Source organism: Plectrocnemia conspersa, unplaced genomic scaffold (assembly GCF_051122295.1).
Source record: "Plectrocnemia conspersa isolate PC_06_02 unplaced genomic scaffold, ASM5112229v1 ptg000002l, whole genome shotgun sequence".
NCBI classification, from domain to species: domain Eukaryota; kingdom Metazoa; phylum Arthropoda; class Insecta; order Trichoptera; family Polycentropodidae; genus Plectrocnemia; species Plectrocnemia conspersa.
Window position 1 is genome coordinate 28,028,936 of NW_028277166.1, and position 16,639 is coordinate 28,045,574.

The window sequence follows — 16,639 nt, forward strand, 5'->3', positions numbered from 1 at the left end:
TAGAAAGTCTGGATAATTTTTCTTCAAGCGATGCGGAAATTAAAGATAGTTTTTTGCTACTGGCTACGTTTTTTACAAATCCACTGAAAATTGACAGTGAAGATGCCGATATGTGTATGGTTCGTTTTAATATGCATATACTAATTATTGTTACTATCTAATTTGAATATGTATATTTTTAGTAGATTATACGATGAATAAAGCAGTAAAATATGAAAAGAGACAATTTTAGGATAAATGGAATTTTTTTTGGTGCAGTCGCTTAATATTATTATTTGCTTAATTTGCAAGTAAAAAAAAATACAAAAAAAAACAATGTTCAGAACAATTTAAGGAAATGCGTAAAACAAAAAACGAGAATTGACAGGTTAACAAACGGTGTTTAAAAAAATGTATAAATTGCAACGGAAATAAATTTTAAGATATATTATTTCATAGCAAAGATGTATTAAACATTAACAGACGGATATTTTAATAAAGATTGTTTTAAGGTAGCTGTTAAAAAATGCCAGAGTCTGACTAATGTGTTGAAAACTGTGCAAATGAGAATTACATCAATGTCAGCAGATATAAGGAATTAATTAACAATAAATTTAAAAAAATTGATCGACTATTATTGAATCAAAAGTATCATTTTCACAACCCAGGTTTTAATATTTGCACGCGGTATTTAATAATAACACATGAGATTAAAGTGTGCGTAGAACTGATTAAAATATGTTTATGAACAGATCAATCAAAAGGTATAAATTAAAATGTATAACAAATTTCTAGACTGGCAATGTATTAAGGTCTCACTTAAAATTGTAAATATTTTAGTAATCTTATACAGATTAACTAATGGAAAAAAAGGCATAGCTACTAGAGAAAAACTATAATTTTATGTTTGTCTCAGCATTAAGTTAAATATAAAAAACAAGTTTCGTTCACTTTATTGGTTTAGGACAGCGCTTCTCAACCTTTCTGTTATTGCGACCCAGCTTACCAACGTAAATATTCTCGCGCCCCCCAGCACCAGCTTTTTGCAAAATTGCGTGGAAAATTGTTTTCAATTCAACTTGATGAAGCAACTGATAAGAATAAAGATGCTCATTTGATAGCCTATGTACGTTTTTGTGATGATGTATCAGCTGTAGAAGAATTACTTTTTTGCAAACCGATACAGCAAAGGGCAACATCAACTGCTTTATTTACCATCTTGGATAATTTTATAAACGAGGCGCATATTGAATGGGAAATTTGTGTTGGAATATGCACCGATGGTGCTCGTTCAATGTCTGCAAGATTTCAAAGCATGCAAACACTAGTAAAACAAAAATCTTCACAGTGTATCTGGATACATTGCATGATCCACAGAGAGGCACTGGCGTCGAAAGAAATGAGTACTGGTTTAAATATCGTGTTATCTACAGTTGTGACTATTGTAAATTATTTAAAAACGAGACCTTTATTTTCAAGAATGTTCTCTGAACTTTGTAAAGATATGGGATCAGTACATACAGCATTACTTTTTTATTGCGAAGCTAAATGGTTATCACGTGGGAAGTTTTTGGAACGTGTTTTTGAATTAAGGGAAGAAATCTGTATTTTTCTGGAAGAAGAAAATCGACAAAAAGCCGTGATGTTTCGAGATACTGTATTTATTATACAGATGGGTTATTTAGTCGATATATTTAAGAAGTTAAATGTCTTGAATCTTCAACTTCAAAGAACAAATACATATATTTTGGAAACAAATAATAAAGTCAATGCTTTTTGTAGAAAATTGGATTTGTGGCTTAGAAATTTAAAAGAAAAGAAATTGTAATTGTAAATGAATATAAATGAATTTATAAAGACATACAAAACCGAAGAAGTATATACAAACGTGATTTTATTAACTTTAAACAAACATCTAAGCATGCTAGCAAAAATTAAAAAAAAAAATTTTTGCTGAAGAAAAATTTCTAGCAAGTTACGAGTGGGTTAGGGACCCATATCACAATGTTCCACAAGGTCTCTCGACTTCTATAGAGGAAACTTTTATTGATTTTACAGCAAACAGTGAAATCAGAAGACAATTTAATAAGAAATCGATTTTTGAATTTTGGGCTGGTTTGGATGACGAGTTTGCGACATTAAAACGAAGAGCTTTCCAAATACTTTTACCGTTCTCAACATCTTATCTTTGCGAAACCGGATTTTCTGCGGTGGCTTCGTTGAAAACAAAATACAGATCACAGCTAAATATAGAAAAAGAACTTAGGGTATCCATATCTGGTATTACTCCTTCATTTCAAAAACTTTGCTATGAGAAACAGGCTCAAGGAAGTCATTAATTAATAACAATAACATATTTAACTGGTATTTGTTTTATTCTAATAAACCTAAATAATAAATATAATCAATTATTTATTGGTAATATGTAATTAACAAAGTTTTACCTTTTGACTCAAAGTTTTAAAATTTGACCTTTAACAAAGTTTTAATTTTGTTTTTAAATATGCTCGCGCCCCCCTTGTAGTAACGCCGCGGCCCCCAAGGAGGGCGCGCCTTACAGGTGGAGAATCGCTGGTTTAGGAAATAAATGTTTAACAGTTTTATCACCAGCACCAGCAAATAATAATTAGTACACAAATCTTGAACTTAAATTTTATCACAATCACAGTATTAATGGATCACCAAAACAACAGTTGTAGCTTATAAGCATGACTGACTACAAAAAAAATTAAATTTGAGGATCTAAAAAAACAGATAATTGCTCACAACATTGCGTAAATTTACTTTGGGATATATACAATTTTTTAAGAATATTAAGCTACCGATAATTACAATTACAAAATTACCGAGAATTGCTATGTCATCAGCATAACTTGAATGCATTTTGTATGTATGAATCGTAATATACGTAAAAATATTTTTAAATTTCAAATTCAAGGAATACGTTAGCAATCTAGCCACAAAGCAATTTCAGCAGTATTTGCATCGGAGTCGTCGCGCGCGATCGAATTCTCGCCAATTCCTGTACGAGAGTTCGTTCTGTTTGAAAACATCTCCCGCCTTCGACTTAAACAATGATTACGCGATGAAATATTTCCGAATTGCGAAATCAACTGATCGGAAAGAAAGGAGAGGAAAGAGTTCGGGTAAACAGCCGAGAAGAATAGATAATATAAGGATAGCAGCGCAGTTGGCATTGAGCGATTTTTAACGGCCTCTGCAGAAATCCAATATGAGCAATATGAGTGGTGATGGCCAAGCCGATTATGTGCAGCGGCCAGTGCTATACCTAGTTACGTGCATAGGGTGTTCGAAAAGTTATCGAACTTTTAAAAAAGTGCGTCAATGCAACGCGGGGTCAGATAGGATCAATCACTGTAAATTTTGTACCACTTTTAAGTTGTATTTATGAGTGCGTGCGTGTTTGTTTTCATTAAAATGATTCAGTTTTCGTTATAACATGACAAGCGAAGCCCAATGTAATACAACGGTCATAAAAAAAAACAAAACTTACAAGTGGTAGTGAGACGCTAGACTGAAATCAGTATGTAAATAAGTTGCAGATTTTTTCATTAATGAATAAATTTTAATATATGCAAACTAGCTCAACTTATTTTTTTTTATTATCTTAAAATTTAGATCTATAACTATTTCAATATTAGGCCCTATAATTTTTGCAGGTATTTTAAATTAAATTGTTGCACAATTGAAAGTTGTATCATATGACTGGCACAATAGTGGTAAAGTCAGTGGCTAATATCTTAAATAAGTGGGTTTGAATTTCATATTAATTTTTATTGTGTCTAAGAGATACAGAATAATAGATAAATATATACATATTTATAACACCGTATCTGATCATCACTAATTAGTATTTTTAGATTTTTAAAATTCACTAATAAATACAGTAATAAATTATTAAAATAAAATTTATGAATATAAAAAAAATATAGTAACTAATTAAAATATTGATTTTAGTCTGAGGTTGCAATCTAACAAAATAAATTTGGATGTTGAGCTATGAATTGCATCAATTTACATATGATACATACAATAATACTAAGATGATTCTCACTAAATTCAATATTATTAAAACCATGTTTACCAATAGAAACAATGTGTTTTGTAATAAATATGTACCTTCAAGTATCATAAAATTACGAAATAAAAGTTCGGGAACTTTTTGAACACCCAACGTACGTACATATGTCTTTCTAATAAATAATCCAGTTGATTTTTTCTTTGTCCAGTCTCTTCAGCAGCAGCTGTTGCTGACCGGGCGGTTCGACAAACGAGATTTTTCCGGCCGATGCAAATGTCCGCATTATCTGGAATCGACGAAAATGTACGCGAGGGATGTGCGGAAATGCATTTGCTATGAGGGAGAGAAAGAGTAGGGGTATATTGGATGTCGTTTCGTATCAGACGATGTGCGATTTATTAAGTCGCCGATGAAATTTGCGTTCGCTAAAGTGCGGTGTGCTCGTAGAACCGAGAAATGCGAAATTTGATGCGAGATTCGTATGAAAAATATTTACTTTGTCGCCCAGAAATAACTTAATTTTAACGCCTGCTTTAGTTATTTTATTGTAAATATTTTATTAAAAAATAATAGGCGTTAAAATATTGTGCTACTACCATGTCAACACAATCAACAACTACTTAAGTAGTGAGAATTCTGACTAAAAACAAGATAAATAAATGAGTTACATATTTTTAATATTTAAAATTTAGTATCGTAATTTATCTATGAGATAGTAATACAATAAGGCAATCTAATTTGTAATGATTGATTGGTATTTAAATTATAAAATATTTACTAAATATTATTTTACTTCATACGGGATTTAAACCTTGGTTTGTCATTTAAAATATCATTTAAATAGTATATTCTAAAATTTTATTGAACGTACACCGTTAAATTTCAGAATCGTGTCGAGTATGAAACCACAACCTTTCAATGCACTTTTAAAAGCTCAAAGGGATTGCCGTTTCATATCCGACATCATGGTTGACTCGTTCCTTTCAGCGTATATTGATTTTCATGAACGTATACACACTCTTACGTTGAACGGAATATGATGAAATGCATAAAGGAGTTCAAAATTTAATTTAAAAAAAAAATATCAATTCATAACTATTTAATCTATATAACACACAGAACCTAGAGGAAGCTCTCGAGTATGTTCGCTTTATGTCTTCAATCAGACAATCGCACAAAAGGTGTTTCCGGTTGTTCAAAAAAAAAAAAAAAAAAGATTCTGTGCTCGACAACAATGGACTTTTCGGGTACGTCAGAGATGTCGGAGTCAAAAGTGAAAATAGTCAGCTTTTCTCCCGTTCAAAAAGAGATAACGCCGAATTGAAGAAAGCCGCCCCAGATTCCTTGGGGGTAAAAGCGTTTAAGTAGGAATATAATGAACATTGCGGAGGGCTCAGTGACACAAAGGCGCCCGAGTGGCTTGCTGCCACCATCCATCGGGGACGAAATATTCGTAACAAACTTTGCCGGACGGAAGAAGGAAAGAGTCCCCCTTGTGAAGTTTAATTGGATCTTTTGTGTGTGATAAAAAATGTATTCTGCGATATCGTCTCTCTGGGCGAGAGGGTGAGGCAGACTTCTGTTGCACGACGGTGATAATGAGATCGGTAGAGAAAACTCTTGGTGTGGACACAAATATTGGAGCTACTATATCTGCTTTGATTGTTCCGATATTTAGTGACGACCCTAATTGTCTTTTAAATTTCTTATCATGATTGTGATACAATTGATTATCAAAACATGATATACTACACAGATTCCAAACTAAATATTGAATTAGACATTATAGGTATTGTAAAAAATAATTGCGCGATATCCTCTCTCTCTCTGTAAAGTATCGTTTTACTTATGTTATACAACAGCGATAATGAGATTCGGTAGTGCAAACTTTCGGTGTAGATACAAACATTGGAGCTTTCCACTTCAGCGCCGTTAGCCTCCGAACGCTTCGTTGAAACTACTCGAACCAATTAAACGGATTTGCGACATCTGGGTATCGTCACCGTTCAACGTAGAAACGTCGTTAGTTAGAACTGTGATTCTTAAAATTTTATTTTCGTAATAATTACATTGTACAACAATGTATAAATATTATATTTTATGTAAATATCATATTTACAAAAAAATATATAATATTAATTATTTTTTTCTGCTGTTTTTTTTTTAATATTTTCCTCTTGAATTTAAATAATATTATTGTGAAAATAGCCCTTATTTATTTTCTACGCAAAGTTCTATTTAAACTGTATTTGTGTAACAGCATTTTTCATAATTTACAATTAAAACTGTGTAAGAAAAATTTACTGTGATTAGAAGATTGTTTACCATTTATTTCATAAAATTTTCACGATGCCACAGTGACAGCTTGTTGACTGACATATTATTATTATTATTATTATTTTATTAATTTATTTAGCTTAATAGCTAATCTTTACATCTAACAAATTTAGTAAACATATATAAAAATATATAAAAAATACATATCAGAAAGAAAAAATAAAAATATACAATAATAAAGTCTTAATATTATAATTTATTTCTATATGTACAAAGGTGTTTTTTTATTCCATTTATAAAACCCGTTATATTTTTGCTGTTTCGGATTTCTCTTGAAAGTTATATAAATCTATACCTATAATATAAATCAAAACCTCCGTACATAATTCCCCTAGCCGTAGTCGTTTTCTTATACTTAATTATCTTTAAATTTTCTCTATTTCTAGTATTCTATTTATGTACATCTTTATTTCCTATTAAATACTTATTAAAATATTCTAATAACATATTATTTTCTAACTTATATATAAATAATAAAACATTCATACTCAATATTTCTTGAACATTCAACCATTCTAATCTATCAATCATACTTTTACAATTAGTTAATCTATTTTTATTTAAGATTACTCTCATTGCCTTATTTTGTAATTTTTGCAACATTTGTTTATCTAATTTACTTAACATATTTAACAGTATTGCACAATAATTAAAATGGGGCAATATTATACTATTGTAAATTTTTTTTTTTGTATTTATACTTAATATATTTCTTAATCTAGATAATAAACCTATTTTTCTACCAATTTTTTTTAATATGTAATAACAATGTTCTTTAAAATTTAATTTTGTATCAACAATTACTCCTAAATATTTTATATTATCCACTATTTCTATACTAGAGTTATTTATTACTAGGTATTTTGGTACTATTATGTAACACATTTTTATAATTAGTAAACATACATTTAGTTTTATTCTCATTTAATTTAAGTACAGTATTCTTTAACCATATTTCTAATATACTTAATTCTTTATTTAAATTATTTACAATTTCTTTAATGTTATCACCTATGCAATATATTAATGTGTCATCCGCAAATAGATGAATTTTACATTTTTTTACGTTATAACCTATATCATTAATATACAAAACAAATAAAAAATGTTGCCATTAAAAATCTATAGTAGCGCAGAAATCAAAGAAATAATAATTTATTATATTTTGTTGTTTTAAAACTAAACCTACAAGTAAATGACAATAAATATATGCAATCTACTGTACTTATTCATCTTATTTATGCTCTACAATATAGCGCACGCTACACAATAATTAAAATATATAATTTTAACAAATAAATACTAAAACTAAAATTTTTAAAATCAGAACGAATCAAAAAAAAAATTATAGTCCAAAAAGTTCAAGGTCCGGTATTTGCACACTCGTTAGCTGCGGTACATCACGATAGTGAGAGACCGACAGCTAATTTTATAATATAAGAATCGAAAAATACAGTTAAATTAATAACAGGTAAAAATAAAAAAATACAGATTAATTAACTATTTATTTACATTTTACCCTAATAAAGCATTAAATGTTTTAAAATTATTATAGTATAATTTTAGTTATACTGTAGCTAAAAAATCAAAATTCGGTATGCTCAAAATATAATATTATATCAAGCTACTCAAGACAAACTTAAAAATATGATTTGTATATATATTTAAAATATAATAAAATTAATACCAGATATTGAGAAAATTTACAGAAATAAAAATCTGCAGAAATATGAATAATTTCAAGAATTTCAGCAAAAAAGTGTTTTTAATTTCTTATTTTATTGATCAGGCAATAGTTGTTATTGCCATGTTTGTGACAAATAACAGAAGATAAGTTTGACAAAACACAAAAAGCACAAAAATTCATCAAAAAATATCTACATGTGTTGTTGAAATATACAAATATTTAAAAAATAAACTAATTTTTAATAAATATTTTACTATGAACAAAATACTTTATGAATAGTTTATATTTTATTAACAAAAGACTTTATTTCTTTAGTTATGATTCAACAAGTAACTTCAACATATTCTAAATAGGCACTTGGTAACTAATTTTTTTTATTTATCGAGAAATAAGAATTATTTTTTTCACTTTAGAAATGTTGAGCAATTAAAATATTTGTAATAAATAATATAACAGTATATATAGCTGTAAATATATTATTTATAGTAATTAAAATTGAACTGACGGATCGTTAAGAAGAACAAACTTTATTAGGATGACTATTTGTTATATTAAACGCTAATAATCGAATAACCAGAATCGATCTACTTCAATTTATTATAAAACATCGAGTTTCGATAACAATTTAATTACAGAAGTTGCATCTTTACATTTTTTATATTTTCAAAAAGATAAAAATAAAATAACCTTCTTAATAAAAATAATATTTAAGTTCGCAAACAGGCACATTTTATGGCGTAACCCTGTGAATAGCTTTCATACATTTTAGTATGAGAGTCGATTCTGACTCGCAGCGGTTTTTTCTATCTGATTATTTATAAAGTTCTTAGATTACTGAAGTAAATAAAGGCTAAATAAAGTCGTAAATAGATTTTTGCCATTCAAATACTTCTGACCTTTATTTTAATAAGGCTTTCAAGAAAGCATGCATATAACTTGTAAGATAACGCAATGGAATAAGTCGTAGGTCACACACCACATAAACATACGGCTTTTTTTATTTATATCGTAACTAAAAGATAAGAATTGTTATTTTTAATAATTATAGTTTCGTTTAATCACTACAGATTATATAACTTTAGTTCTTAGCTATACCTAATCTGATGAAAACATATTTAAGTAATAAATTTTAGTCGAGTTATGTTGTTATTCTAATAAATATAATAAAAATAAAAATACAAACAATATTTGCATAATAAATTTGTATCACATCGTTTTTAAATAACATTTTATAAAGAATTAATTCTGATCTTGTAATAAAAACATAACCCTTTAAATATATTCAAAAATACATTTCCCATATTATCTTTGTTAAACGCAAGTAAGTAAATACTACGTTGTGATTTTTTACTTTTTTCCTAATAAGCTTATTGTGTAACTATTTTTGTAACAACAACTATTTACTATGACTTGAAAATGTATTCAATAGTCTATATGTTAATATTATATAAAATATTTATGGTATTATATTTTTGATGGTATCTAAATAAATGTAATATGCTACAACATAAAATCAAATTAATTTCTTAAATCTTTGTGGAAAAACAATAAAGGCATCTATATTCTCGTAATATTATAAACAAAAAAAGCCGTAAAATAATAAAAACGACTTACATGCAAATTGCAAATGCTAGCAAAATATTGAAATATATTCTTAAGTTTGTTTTTTTAGAATAGAATTTTAATTTATTTATATCTTTTTATTGTGATTTTTTTGTATAAGCAGATTTAGTTAAATTAATTTATTTTCAAAAAACGTTGAATATTTCGACAATGATACTCCTGTTATAGTCACGAATTTTTGTGACAATCTCTTAGTTTGAATTTATAGATATTTACGTAACTTATTCCAAATGTTTTCTATAGATATATGTAAATAATATTTTTAGCAATGATAATCATTCATAATGTAACATCCAACCAAAGCACAAAATATATAATATATATGTACATATATAACAAAACATCATACATCAACCGTTCGCTCCGAATCGCAAAAATCAAATCTGATACGTATGGAAATGCGCGGGTTTCGAATTTATTTATGAGGCTCCCGGGGGCATAATGAATATTTTTTATTCACTGACCCCTCGAAAAAATACAAACACACATGTAAAAAAAACAGTATAACCAACAACTTATGTGGCACTCAGTCCTGGGCAATATTTCTCCAGCTTCATCCCACGGGCTGAGTTTTTCTTTCGAGCATTCATCATTAATGTCGTATTATGTGTCCGATCTTTCTTCGAGTCCACGGGGACGAAGAAATATAAAAATATGCGAAAAAATATAAAAAACTGTACCTTGCATGGGTTTAGAGGGTGATTGAACCCTCGAATAGTCCACCGCTGGTGACATGCATTTGAAATTTATTTATAATGTAAATAATACTAGAAAACAATTAATTTTCACCATATTTTTCCAGAATCTATTTTAGCTGCAAAGTCTGCAAGTTACAGTCTCAAAATCCGAAAAAATCTATTTAACTAATATATATATTTGCTGATTTTTTTTATTGAAGATTTCGCGAATTAAATATTATATTTAATAATATTTAAAAATAAAATTGTATTTTTCAAAGATGGCTTATAATATTTCCGTAACTTAATTTTAGCATCCCTATCATTTAATATTTTGTCACTAATAATTTATGTTATTTTATAAAATTTAATAGCTTAAGTTAAAATATATGTCTTTAATTGTAATAGTTAAAATTATAAATAGTGATTGTATTACACAAAAATAAAATACTTATTTAATGCAATCTGTGTATTTAGAGTATAATAGTTTTACGGTATATTTTTAGACAAGACTCAAAAAAAAAACTTTTATAAAATGTTTAATATATTATATGCCGATAAAAATATCATTTGGTTTTAAAAATGTTTAAGTTAAAAGCATATCTCATTAATAAGCAGTTTTTAAAGAACATTTGTAATTTAATTATATTATTAATTTTGATTAAAAAACTACTAATTTTTAATTTAGCTTCCAAAAATTATTTATACTTAAAAGAATTTGCAATACAAATATATACGCTAAAAATATTTTTATCAAAGATATTTTTGTTAATTTAAGAGATTTGCTACTAAGATAATGAATTGAAATAAAATTTGCATAGATTTAATTTTGACTAATACATATAAAAGCTGTCGTTAGGTAGTGAATTTATGAATATAAGAAACCTAAAGCTAATTAAAGTCGTTTTATAATACTTATAATCCCTTTACGCAAAGCTTCTACAATTATTTAGTTAAACGCAGATTTAAATATCTCAAGTCACAGTCATATTAAAATTAAATATATGTATATATATTCACCTTTAAGGTTATATTAAACTATAAACGTGACAAATACAAAGTGTAATTATAAAACAACAATTTAAATTAAAAGATAAATTAATACAGTAATATTATTCTCTTTAAAGTAGTCCTCATATGATATGATTAATGCAAACGTATTTTGTTAATCTGCAATTAAATATCTAATCAAGATATTATCTAATTTATTTATGAATTAACTATATTAAATTACTAATTATATCTCATAAATATATAAATTTTACGATTAGACCTGTGAAATTTTATTGCGTATTCAATTAAGAATATTTTTATCTCAGTATATAAGACACTGAATAAGCGCGCTAGTGAGGATCTTGTTTTTTTTCCTGATTGCTGTTGTTTATATTGTTTCTGGATTTTAACAATGATATATTTAAATGTTTTTGTCATTTTTTAAGGAGGTGTAAACCGGATTTATTAATTTAAGTTAACGCGACCACATGCTTTTTTTTATTTATTTAATTTGGAAGTAATTTTATTTATTAAAATTTTCAATTGCGGTTTATTTTTTTATGTCATGGATCCTTAATGCAAATTTTAAATCAATATTTTTTTTAAAAGTCAGATCTATTATTTTGGAGTGTATTAAACGTTAAAATTTTTTTTAGCTTTGTCTAAAAACTAGTAATAATAATATGTGCTGTGGTGTGTATATTTCTTGATTAAAATTTGAGCAATTTTCGACATCGATTCTAAATCTCTCCCAGGCAATTTGTATTAAAAAAATATTTTATGGATTACATCATTGTCATCTTTAAGTGTAAAAAAAACTATTATGCAGTGTTGCAAAAAATTAGAGCATTATCAATATCCAAGAATTACAAAATAAAACACTTAGTATTAGACTTAGCTAACGCAATGTTTAATATTACGTGTCTTAAAAATATCTAAACAGCACTTTTCTAAAATAATTCGCAAAAAAAGCATTCTAATTAGGGTGTTGAAAAAAATATTAAGTTAAAATAACAGAGCTTCTTATATCAGACACGGCATTAAGATCGCTTTGTATAAACTTTTCTTAAAAAAAGTATACTTAAAAAATCATTGTTGCAGTTGGAAAATTAATTAAGATAATTTAATTAATATTTTTCTTTGCAACTGTAAAGTTTCTGAGTTTTAAACTAGCATGTAATTTTCCCTTTTTATTAAATTTTGTAACTTTTCGTTAGACCTTGGAAGACTTTTCTAGAGGCAGAAATAGTTTAAAATACAGATATTTAATAACGTAACGTGAGATAAGTTTCAGTAACTATTTGTAAAAATATAAATTTTGTACTAATCTATTAGTAGCTGCAAATTTAATTTTAAATTTTACAGAAATTACACATCAGCTTATTAATATTCTTTTTAAAATTAATTTTACTAGTATTAGGAAAACCTATATTTTGCTAGAAAACTTGATAGTCTTAATGCATATTTCCTTAAGCCAGCATATTTTAGATATGAAAAGTAGACAATAACATTTGGGTCACGTTTTTAAATACTTATCTCAAACACGCAATATAAATAAAAATAGTTGTTTTTTTTGCTTAAAAAGTGTTTAAAACAGGTACTACCACCCACCACAAGTATTCTGTGATAAGTCAGTGGTATATTTTAATATCTAGGTTTTTGAAGGTCACTTTTAACAATTGTATTTTTTATTTTAACTGTTACGTCCTAATCTTTGTGCTAGATTAAGAAAGCTGTAACCAAAGATGAAAAAAACAATTGCTTGAGATCTAAAAAAACGTAGCACGGTTGTAATAGGTTATATTGCGACACACGGAGGGTTTCGAAAAAAACGCCTACTCTCAGGTGAGGTGAAAAAAATACGTAAACATCAGGGGTGATTGATTGCGATTTTATAGGTGAATTTTCTTTCGGGGGAAATTCCACGCTCGGTTTGAGGAAAAATCGAGCGGAAAATTCTTCCGGCCACTCGCACAAAGCGAATGCTAATTTTCGGCGATGAAGAAAAATAAAAGGAAATTAACAATTGTCGGGGCGGGGGGGTATGGAATTATATGGTAATGTTTTAAAGGTTGCTAATCATTCTTTTTTCGGGCGTGTCTAATCATTACGTTTCATTGAATGCGTAATTCGGTGTTTTTTTGTTGAGGTACATAATTTAGTTTTTTTTTGGCTTTTCCTTTTGTTGGAAAATTTTATAGATAAGTCTGAAAATAACAAAGGTGAAGTCGTGTTGGTAAAAAACGAACAATGAACACGAGGGAGTGATTTAAAATAGTTAATGTATTAGGCATTATCAAGTTTTAACAATGGACAAGTTTTCACGTAGGGGACACAATAGAAACGTTTAAAATACAAAAATGTAGAATTAAATGTTTTCTAGTGTATTTTATGTGTAAATGATCATGCATTTTGTATATTTGGAGCAGTAAATGTTTTTTAAACATTTTTAGATTTTTGTATGAAAACCAAAAAAAATATGTTTTGGCGGACACAGCTATATTGTTTTAAAAAAGTTATACTAAATTTTATCAACTGTTATTATATTTTATACTGCTTAAATTTATATTGCTTCTTATTAACCGCTATTTATATGTTATTCTACAAAATATGAAAATGTAAAAATAAAATAAATTGTATAAACCAGGGATCATCTTGCTTTCTATTTTAATCCTGTTCGTGAGCTTAGCATAAAAGATTTTACATTTTTCAATGGCAAAGTTTGCACAGATTTCAGTGCGACAAATTGCTAGAAATGAGCACATTGTGAGTAACATCAATAGGCAATTAATAGCTAAACAAATAATTTCGAGAGATTTTATTTAATTTCGCCCAGTGATTCTATAACATTTATGATTATCAGTAATTATTTTACAAGGAGCGATTTTGTGAAAAAGCAAATATTTTGTATTCAAAAAAGGGTAAGGAAAAAATAAAACAGTAATTCACAATATTTACTAAGTTACTGATTTTCACAACAATAAATTAAAATTAAAAACTGTAAGGAAGCTGCGGCATATTATGACGCCGCGATGTATAATTTAGTTTTACTGTTTATTTAATGAGTAAATTCAATATTTAAAGTAATTTAAAAAATAGGTTTTATGAATATTCAGCAAGGAATAAGTATAGACAAAATACTGTTAATGAAATTGAGAAAACATTAACAAAGTACAATTTTACCTTTTATCGACTACAATGTGTTATATTTAATGATTGTAAAACTAAGTGCAGAACAGGTTAAAAAACTTATATAAAAAAATATTAAGCTTGTAAAAATTTAAGGTGTTCAAAACTACTGAATATTTATTATATTATTCACATGCAGGTACGTTGTAGGAAATATCTTAATCTCTCGTATGTTACTAATCCAGTTATGTCACTGGTGGATTTTCGCGTCATTTTTTATCAGAAATGACTTTAAGCTCTACCACTAATGTTTAATAGCTCAATCATAGTAAATTTTATTCAGGTGTCTGCATTTAACTATTATTATCAGATACGAAATGGAATTGGAATTAGGCTTTTATTTTTGATTAAAAGTGATTAATCTCCAAAGTAATGACAAAAGAGATTTTTATTGAACTTCGAATGCCAGTTCAATAAAATGTTATTTCAAAAAAGCAATTACATTATTTTCATAAGTAAAGCTTATTACTAGAAAAGATACGTATGTATTTTGAGCAACTTACGATTGATGCTAAAATTGTAAAATATGCAAATAAATCCGAATAGAAAAAGCTATGTTTTTTTAAGCTCGTTTTAATTTTGCTTTCTACTCGTTAAGCTTAAAATATTTTTGATCTAGTCCTGTACAATTATTTTACCCTCGATATAAAATAAAATAAGCAATAACTAATTCCTTATCGTTAATACTTTTATTTTAAATTGATAAGAATAAATTGTCGTAATTTAGATTTATAAAATCATAAAGATAAATTATAATATACACTTGAAGAAATTTAAGAATGTGTTTTTGTGCAGAAAATATAAAACAGTGATTTACAACATATTTAAGTATTTTAAATATGCAGAAAAGTAGTGATGTACGTAAAAAATACATTTATTATAAACGGATTCTTAACTTTGCAGAATTATATTACTTAATATATAATATTACTTAAAATTTCAACGCGTATCAAAAAAAAAGTTTTAAGGAATATAAATTTTATATTTGTATAGAATATAATTTAATATCAGTTTTTGTAGCTTATATTATAAAATAAAAAAAATAACATCGAATGAATATATTTTGTGATTTTATTATTAGCTTTGAAGTGCCAATCTTTTTTTAATTATTCGAAAGTAATCTATTTTAAACTCAAATATTGTCATAATATACATATAGGATATTAATAGAAATAACTTTCTATATTAAACTTTTTAATAATGAATTTTACATAAACTTTTTATTAAATTTGTACAGCGTAGGTAAATTTAGAATTTTTTTGCACGCAAAAATGAATTTTCGGAATTCTTAAATTAGCTTTAGCAAATACAAGTAAAAAAACGTAGTGTTTTTTTTTTAATTTTTGACTTTAAATTAAGAGGCTTAATGCAACAAATTTATATTTATAGCCATATATCGATGCTTGTTTTTATCTCGCATCTAGACTTACTACTATTTTTTTGTACAAATAGCTCATAATATATAATAGGGACTGTAAATATACTAAGTCAATAAAATGTAAATTATTAATACACATCATTCAATTCTATCCCATAATATATCGATTTCGAATAAATCATACAAGTGTAAACCCTAAGCACGCTCTACCCTCACATAAGGGTTGGTACAAATGCAACGCCACGTCAATCTAAAATCGTCGAACGTACTCCTTTATCCACACATACCTAGGTATTGGGATTAAAATCAGGCTTCCGGCGCCAGACTCTGGCGTCATCAATCATCTTTCATCCAGATAATCCAAGATTGTCAGTAATCAGCCAGCGCAGTCATCAATCTGCGGCGGAACCAGCCCGGAATACGTAAATCGGAATTTCTCCGCGGAAATTCTCAAAAACTGAGACTAAGGTGGTAAAGGGGTGAGTGGGTGGTTGGAGGGTAGACACAATTAATATGCGTGACGTGTAATTAATCTGGAGTTTATAAATCAAACTTTGCCTGGCTTTCGCTTCTCTTCTTTTGATACGCGCGCCACTCATAAATTAATGGAGTGATTTCGAATGTTAACTGTTACGTTAAGGGATGGAGTGTGATCGAGGGGACGTGGTATGAATTATGGTTCAACAAGGGGAGCACTTGATTGAGACGCGGTGGTTACATGGGTGATTTTTGTA